A 7,208-nucleotide genomic window follows, 5' to 3' on the forward strand; every position below is an offset into this window, starting at 1 on the left:
AGAGTCCTTTAGGTTGGAAGAGACCTGTAAGATCATCGACCAGTAACCCAGCGCTGCCAGGTCCATCATATTTAGTTATAATCCCTGAGCCACACCACTGTGTCCAGCTCTGGGCTCCTGAGTACAGGAAAGACAAGGAGCTGTTCGAGAGGGTCACAAAGATGATGAGACTGGAGCTTCTCTCTTATGACACAGGCTGTAGGAGCTGGGCCTGCTTAGTCTGGAGAAGAGAAAACTGAGAGGGGATCCCATCAATCCATATAAATATCTCAAAAGTGAGTGCCAAGAGGACGGTGCCAGACTATTCAGTGGTGACCAGTGACAGGACAAGGAGCAATGGCCATAAACTGAAGTACAAGAAGTTTTACCTCAACATGAGGAAGAAGTTCTTTACCTTGAGGGTGGCAGAGCACTGGAACAGGGTATCCAGGGAGGTCGTGGAGTGTCCCTCTCTGGAGATGTTCCAAACCCACCTGGACACGTTCCTGTGTCACCTGCTCCAGGCGGCAGCACCGCCCGGGCATTCCCATCCCACCTCTTGTGCCTGAACTTCCTTCAGAAGCCAGAGCTCATCACAGCTGCATGGCATTGCCTTGTGCAGAATACATTCTGTGGTTGAACTGGAACATTAATTACCTGTATATGAGCAATGGCACAATTAACAACCTCACAACAGAGGCCCTGGGGAAAGAGAAGCAGAACAGAGCCACCTTTTTCTGAGCTGACATCCCAAATTCAACAGTTTCTACCTGTTAGATTCAGCAGTTTGCAAATGGTGACAGAAATGCTGCTGAATGTGGACCTTGGGATGCCCTTAGATTTTACAGATTCCATTATCCAGCCTTTACATATTTCATTATGCATTCTTACCATTCCTGTCCACCTGTTCAAGCTTCAACTCCATAGCCACATTCCCCACACTACAAATTCTCCAATACTATTCCTGTTATTCCACCAATATGCCAGCAGGACAGACAGTTTCCAAGAGCCAGATTTCCAGCAGTGTGAGTGACCCAGAGCAATTGAGAACAAAGCCTGTTCCCCCCAGCACCGCTGTGTCCCCCGGAGCCCTGGGCACTGACAGCAGGGCTACAAGGACGCTGTGCCCGCCCACAAGAAATGGTCTTTCTGCTAAAGTTAAACCACTTTCCAGTGGAGTGTCTTTCCCCTGTCCACCGCTCTGTGTCTCTGTCTCACACACACATGGTGCGGAGGAGATACAGCTCTCACTGTAGCACAGGTCCTTTGGCTCTTGGGCATTTCACAGACCAACAGTGGCTCCCAGGGGCCAATCACATAAATCAGACCTTGATGAAAATTTGCTAGAGAGTAGATGATTTTCCTCCCCTTTTATCCTTCTTGCCTGTTCATTCTCTGTATTTAAGGTACTCAGCTTTCTGTTTATTCTTACATAGCTTTAAATTGTTATTATTTTGCTTTAGATTTATCTTGGAAGTGTTAGCCCTTATCATGGAGGCAGGTGTATGTATTTATGCAGCGTATGTGCTTTCTTACCAAGAGCCCAGAAGGAAAAAGTTTAGTTTCAAACCCTCACATACAGTTCCTCATAAATAGCACAGTCCCTTTTCCCCAGGTCTCAGTCTCCCGCTGTCACCAACTTACACCAGGGCTGGGCTCTGCTCACCACCAGAAAAGTTTGAGGCTGTTGTTAAGCAACAGTCAAAACTGTTTCCTCAGCAAAAAAAGTATTGCTGAACATCTGGGTAATCCCATTGCACCAGAAAATGAAAATGGATAATATTGATTGTTTGCCTCAGTGCTGCATTTTGGATGTCATTCTCCTGTGCTAACACTTCACCATTAGGGATCTCCTGTGCCTGTGCTCACATTCTGCAGCTTGTGTTTGGATTAGGTACTAATACACTTATACAATACATGTGCAAAAGTCTTTCGAGATTACCTTAGATTTTACTCAGTAAGTCCAAAAATGGTATTTTTAATTAGATTATGTTTACTATTTTGTAAAACTTGTAATTCAATCAGGTTAAAAAAAAAAAACTCTAAAAATAATTTACTGAAAATTACCACTAGCTTGAACATACAGTCCTGCATCTCATCAAGAACTTCTTAACCTCTAGCTTTGTTCTTTTTATATATATTTATATTGCTGCTATTGTAATCCAGTTTTATTGTGTTGTATTTCATCTGTGAGCAGAAAATCCACCTAAGAGGATAACAACCTACTGACAGTACCCACTAATGGAATTATTCTGTTAGCTAAAACAGTAAATGCTCGTGCTACTGATGCCATAGGTCCAGTACTCGGGGATGATTCCCAGGGGGTTATCCCATTTCTGTGGCTGGATGCAGAGACACCTTCAAGGAGGGTGCCCAAGGTTAGGGTGGCCTCTTCACTGTGCTGTGACCAGCACAAGGAGAAGTCAGAAAGCCAGCAGGGTTGGCAGAAAGGTCAGCACAAATGGGGCCTGACAAATGGTGCTGCTGTCCCTGGCAGGCAGGAAATCCCTGTGGCAGCAGCAGGTCCGTGGCAACCCTCGGGGTGAACTGCCCCGGGAAAACAAACAACTCAGCTCTGGCTGGGCCCTGGATGCTGCGGGGATGAGTCAGTGTTTGGATGTTTTACCATTAGCTACAGGCACAGCAACGGCAGGTCTCCAGCCTACAACTGGCAAGCAAAACTTATGAACTTTCAGGCATTTTTTTTAGACAAAACAGACTAATAAAAGGACATTTGAAACCAGGAAAATGTGGTTTTGAAAAGCCTCTTCCATGACCCTTAAAGTATTTACTCACCATGTATCACCTTACCCATGTAAAAAAAAAAAGTGCAAGTTTATTTTCAAAAGAGAAACAGAGAGAGAGAAAAGTTAACATTATGTCATTTGATCCACATGTATTCAGACACACACTGAGGATTTACTGTTGGCCTTCTTAAAGGAAATATTGATGTCATTCTGGCCTGCCTCAGACCCTGCAAAATTTAAATGATACACTAGGTTAAACTTTCAGGTTATAAAATTATGCTACTTAAGCTCACTTAATACATTTTATTTTATAGAGCAAGAGAGAATACTGCTTCTAAGCAACTTTGGTTGGTATGATTTGACCAATTAAAAAAAAAAAGAAAAAAAAGAAAATATTTTGAAGGGGATCCTGGCTTCCTGACTGTATCTGACTCTTCACTGAAGGGTGAGCAGAACTACACAAGTTCTGTGTCAGTTAAATAGTTAAATGCAGCACAAAATTTTGGGAGATTTTGCCATGAAAGCAAGCCTACATTTATATATTTTAGCAGTGATTCAGATCTTGAATTTAATCTAGGTGTTGTGAATCAGCCACTAGAGGATTCTTCAGATCTCCCTTGACCAGAAAAAGAGAAGCTCATTTAAGATAAAAGACTTGTCCTCTTCCCCAGACACACTCTCTCTAAGCCCATTAAAAGTAGGCTTTGCCTTATCTAAAGCATACACAGTCTTTCTATCAGGAATGATTAATCCATTCCTCACAGTCACCATCTTTCTAACTGAAGTAGATTGAAAGAAATATTTTTACTAACACTGGGCATCTCTGGTAAACTGGAGTATCTCAAACAGAGCTGTGATTTGCTTTGCTGGGTCTCAGTCTCTTTCCTTACTCCTCCAGTAAGGATCGAGTGAGGCTCTTTAACACACTGGGACTGAAAATTAAAAAAAAAAAGTCTCCTTGCAAAGTCTTGTACTTCTTAAATTTTGCCTCATAGTTTATCACTAACAAGTCCTCGGTACTTTCACCTTCAGTCATCTAAAACCAAAAGTTTTCTCTCTACCAAACACAGTCAGAGCTGCAACTGAAAGACACACCAAAAATGTAGTTGTGAAAGACCTAAAAAAATGGTAATTTGTGAACTGGAAAACTAGTTTTATTAACAGTCTCTGGCCCTTTCATTAAGTAAACACATCTAGTTCTGCCCCTGGAGTCACACTTATGAAACTAAGGGTTTATAACAGCAATACTAACACTGCATTATCTAATGTAATGCTCTAATAAATAATGATGTATCACGCCAGAAGGGTTTAATTTGAAACAGATGGTCTAGGGAATGGAAACATAAGCAAAGTATTTCACTGTAATCATTCTCCAGGAAACAAAAGGGGATTTGATATTACTGCCTCAAGGAGCACCCCCCCTCCCAACGTTTTTGTCTTAGATAACAGTAAACCTTGATTTTGATAATGAGGCACAGGTGCTGCTGAGAGCTCCCAACAACCAAACGGAACCCAGGCACTTCTCCTAATCCTGATTAGCAAGTGAGAATTTGCTTTTGCAACAGCATTTGCTGCCTTGATAAAGTTCAACTGATCTCTCTTTGCACCATTTTCTTTTTTTTTTTTCTGTTTCAGAAAGAAAAAAAAATAAATTTGCAGTTGTTAAGGTCTTGACAGTGTTGGATTCTGTTGCAGTCATTACTGAGCACTTAATACTTAGGCACTGCAGTCTATGCCCTATAAACCCAGCACTGCTTTTAGGTGCACTTGCAAACCACTGAAAGACCTGTGCTGCCAAATTCACTTACCAGGAGAGAGTGCTCTGCTGGCAGAGCCATCTGAGGCACCGTGACGTACATAATTACACACTTCAGGAGATTTCTCGTTTTAAGGATCCATGTAATGCTTTACAAGAAGTACAAAGGGAAAATTCTAGCTCCCCCGAAATATCCTTTCCTCTCAGTAGCTGTTTCAGATATTCCCTGCTTTGCAACTTCAAAAAAAGTCACCCTAGGGATGAGCTTGGCACAGGCTGTTTCTTTTTCTGGAAGCAGCATTTAAATGCAGTGTTTTCACATAGAGGCTGCATTGAGGATGTGTGGGCACAACCCTGGGATGAAGCAGTTTTGGGAAGTGCCGCTCCCTCCAGGCCCGGAGGAGCTGTGGGGTATTCAGTGCGGCTCCGCCCGAGCCACACGAGCTGTCCCAGCACCGCCCCCGCCCCAGGGACACCGGCCCGGCCCCAGCCCAGCACTCGCTCACACTGCACCCACCTCTGAGCACAGGGATAACCTTCCTGAGGGCAGGGGACTCCTCAGTACTGTGCCAGCGATTAAAACCCCACACTTTGCAGGAGGAATAATGACCTTTGGAGAGACACCAGTTTTGTATTTCGAGCTTCTCTGTGATGCTGAAGATGTCTTTTCCCCTCACCTCTAGTGAAAAACTCAGAAACCTGCCCCCATAAGCAAGCATTTACTGAGACTTCAGGAGCTTGGGGCCTTAAAAATCCCAAGCATTGTGAGGTCAGGCCAAATAGCTTGGAAGTAAGAAAAGTTAATGGGATATCCAACAGTTCAAATGCAGAGCTGTGCTTAAGTGTCTACTGCACGTTAATCACACTACCTAGTAAGCTTGGGATAAAGCCAGGAGCTAAGAATTCTTTAATATTAGTTGCCATTCTCTTGACTCACCATGTGACCAGCTCCTGTGCAGTGAATGTCCTGCGAGCATTGTCCTGGTGCTGGGCAGAGTCTGTGTGAGCACAGGCTCCTCTCACACCCTGTGGGGATGAACTGCACTCTGTGGTCACTGGACTTGTACTTCTAGGGAGAAGGCCAGTGCAAAGATGAATTTGTCCCAGTGACAGTATTTCTGAAGAACAAAGGGGTGTAACGTGCATGACTGACTCTGCTGGCGGAGACAATGAGCATCACCCCCAGCACTGCTCCCCCCTGACACTGCTTCCAAAAAGAGGAATCAGTACAGTTCCTATGTCTGATCAGGGTTTATTTTTGCCTGAACACAAAATGCAAAGTCCAGGACCGAGGAACCAGAGTCCAACCTCAGTTATGACAGTCAGCACCTGGATCCTGTGGAAGGATTCCAAGCTTCCATTAGTCTGAGACCTGCGTGACACACACAGTCCCACAGTATGACTCTCCCAGCTGAGAGCACCACATGTTATTTCACCTGAGAGATTTTGATTTTTTTTATTTTTTCAGTCATCAAATAGAAAATCATGGAGAGCATCTCCTCATATTACAATACTCATTACTGCACATGTCGTCTCTCTGTCTCGTTCCCTACACTAATAACCACAGGACCTAATTATCCCCATTTATAAATAACTTTTCTCATCCTATCTCTGTCCAACAATGTTTTGGCAGGCATCCTCAGCAGAAGATTTGAAATTATGTCCCTGCCAAAAACTATTGCTGCTGATGAATCACAGCACACACAATTGAAAGGCTGTGGTTGGTTTTATAAATATCTTTGCACATACATATGCATGTAAATGTATGTGTATATATATGTGTGTGTAGCAATTTGTAAATTGCTCTACATATGGATCAGGCAAAATGGCATCGTGGCTTTTTCTCTTTTCCAAATGATGTTACTGAGCTCATTCAGTCGAATTTCTGCCAATGTATTCATGCATTTCCTAGGGGAATTTTAAGGACCTTCAGGTGAAAATCAGCCCACTGCACTGTGCTAGTCTGACCACCACATTAGCTTTAATTTATTCAAGTCACCAGCTGTAGGATTCAAGTGATGAATTTACCCTTAAGCACAGTCATGGAGCATCCAAGGAACTAGGCTTCAAAAATCAAGTCATGCCAACCCAGGCTAAAGGAGAGCATTGCTTTCACAGCCCCACCCAGGGCACTGCTAATGACAGTATATATATTTTTACATATATATATTTTTACATATATATAACTAGACCAAAACCAGAGAGGACATCCCAAGCCTCTTGTACCCAAAAATGTCTCTCCATCATTTGTGACATGGGGCTGTAATGCAGTCCTGCACCACCCCAGGCTTTAGGGATACGTGAAGAGAAGCTGCACAGATATCTCCAGAATTAGTGCACTAACAGACAATGTTACTCCTTCTTCAACAAGCTTCATGTGCTGTGAATAAGGAGCTGTAGATAAACAGATATGTACTTCTGCACAGCACTAAGACACAAAAAAAGACAGGAATTATTAGCAGTTTTCTCATGGCAACACAGCAGCTCAGTCCTTGCTCTCAAGAGAAGATGTAAAGGCTGGATTTCCTCAGCTGCCCATGACATGTCAACGTGTTTTGTGCCTCAATAGCACATTGCAGTGTCCCCCTTTCTGAGGTCACTCCCAATCTACAGCCATTTTTTTACTGTATTTCTGCATAAATATATATATATATGTATTTCTTTTACTGTATTTCTGCTCAGTCATTTGAGTTATTATTATATCTACATGAACAACTATTCCAATA

Source organism: Manacus vitellinus, unplaced genomic scaffold (assembly GCF_001715985.3).
Source record: "Manacus vitellinus isolate BGI_N305 unplaced genomic scaffold, ASM171598v3 scaffold_31_pilon, whole genome shotgun sequence".
NCBI classification, from domain to species: Eukaryota; Metazoa; Chordata; class Aves; order Passeriformes; family Pipridae; genus Manacus; species Manacus vitellinus.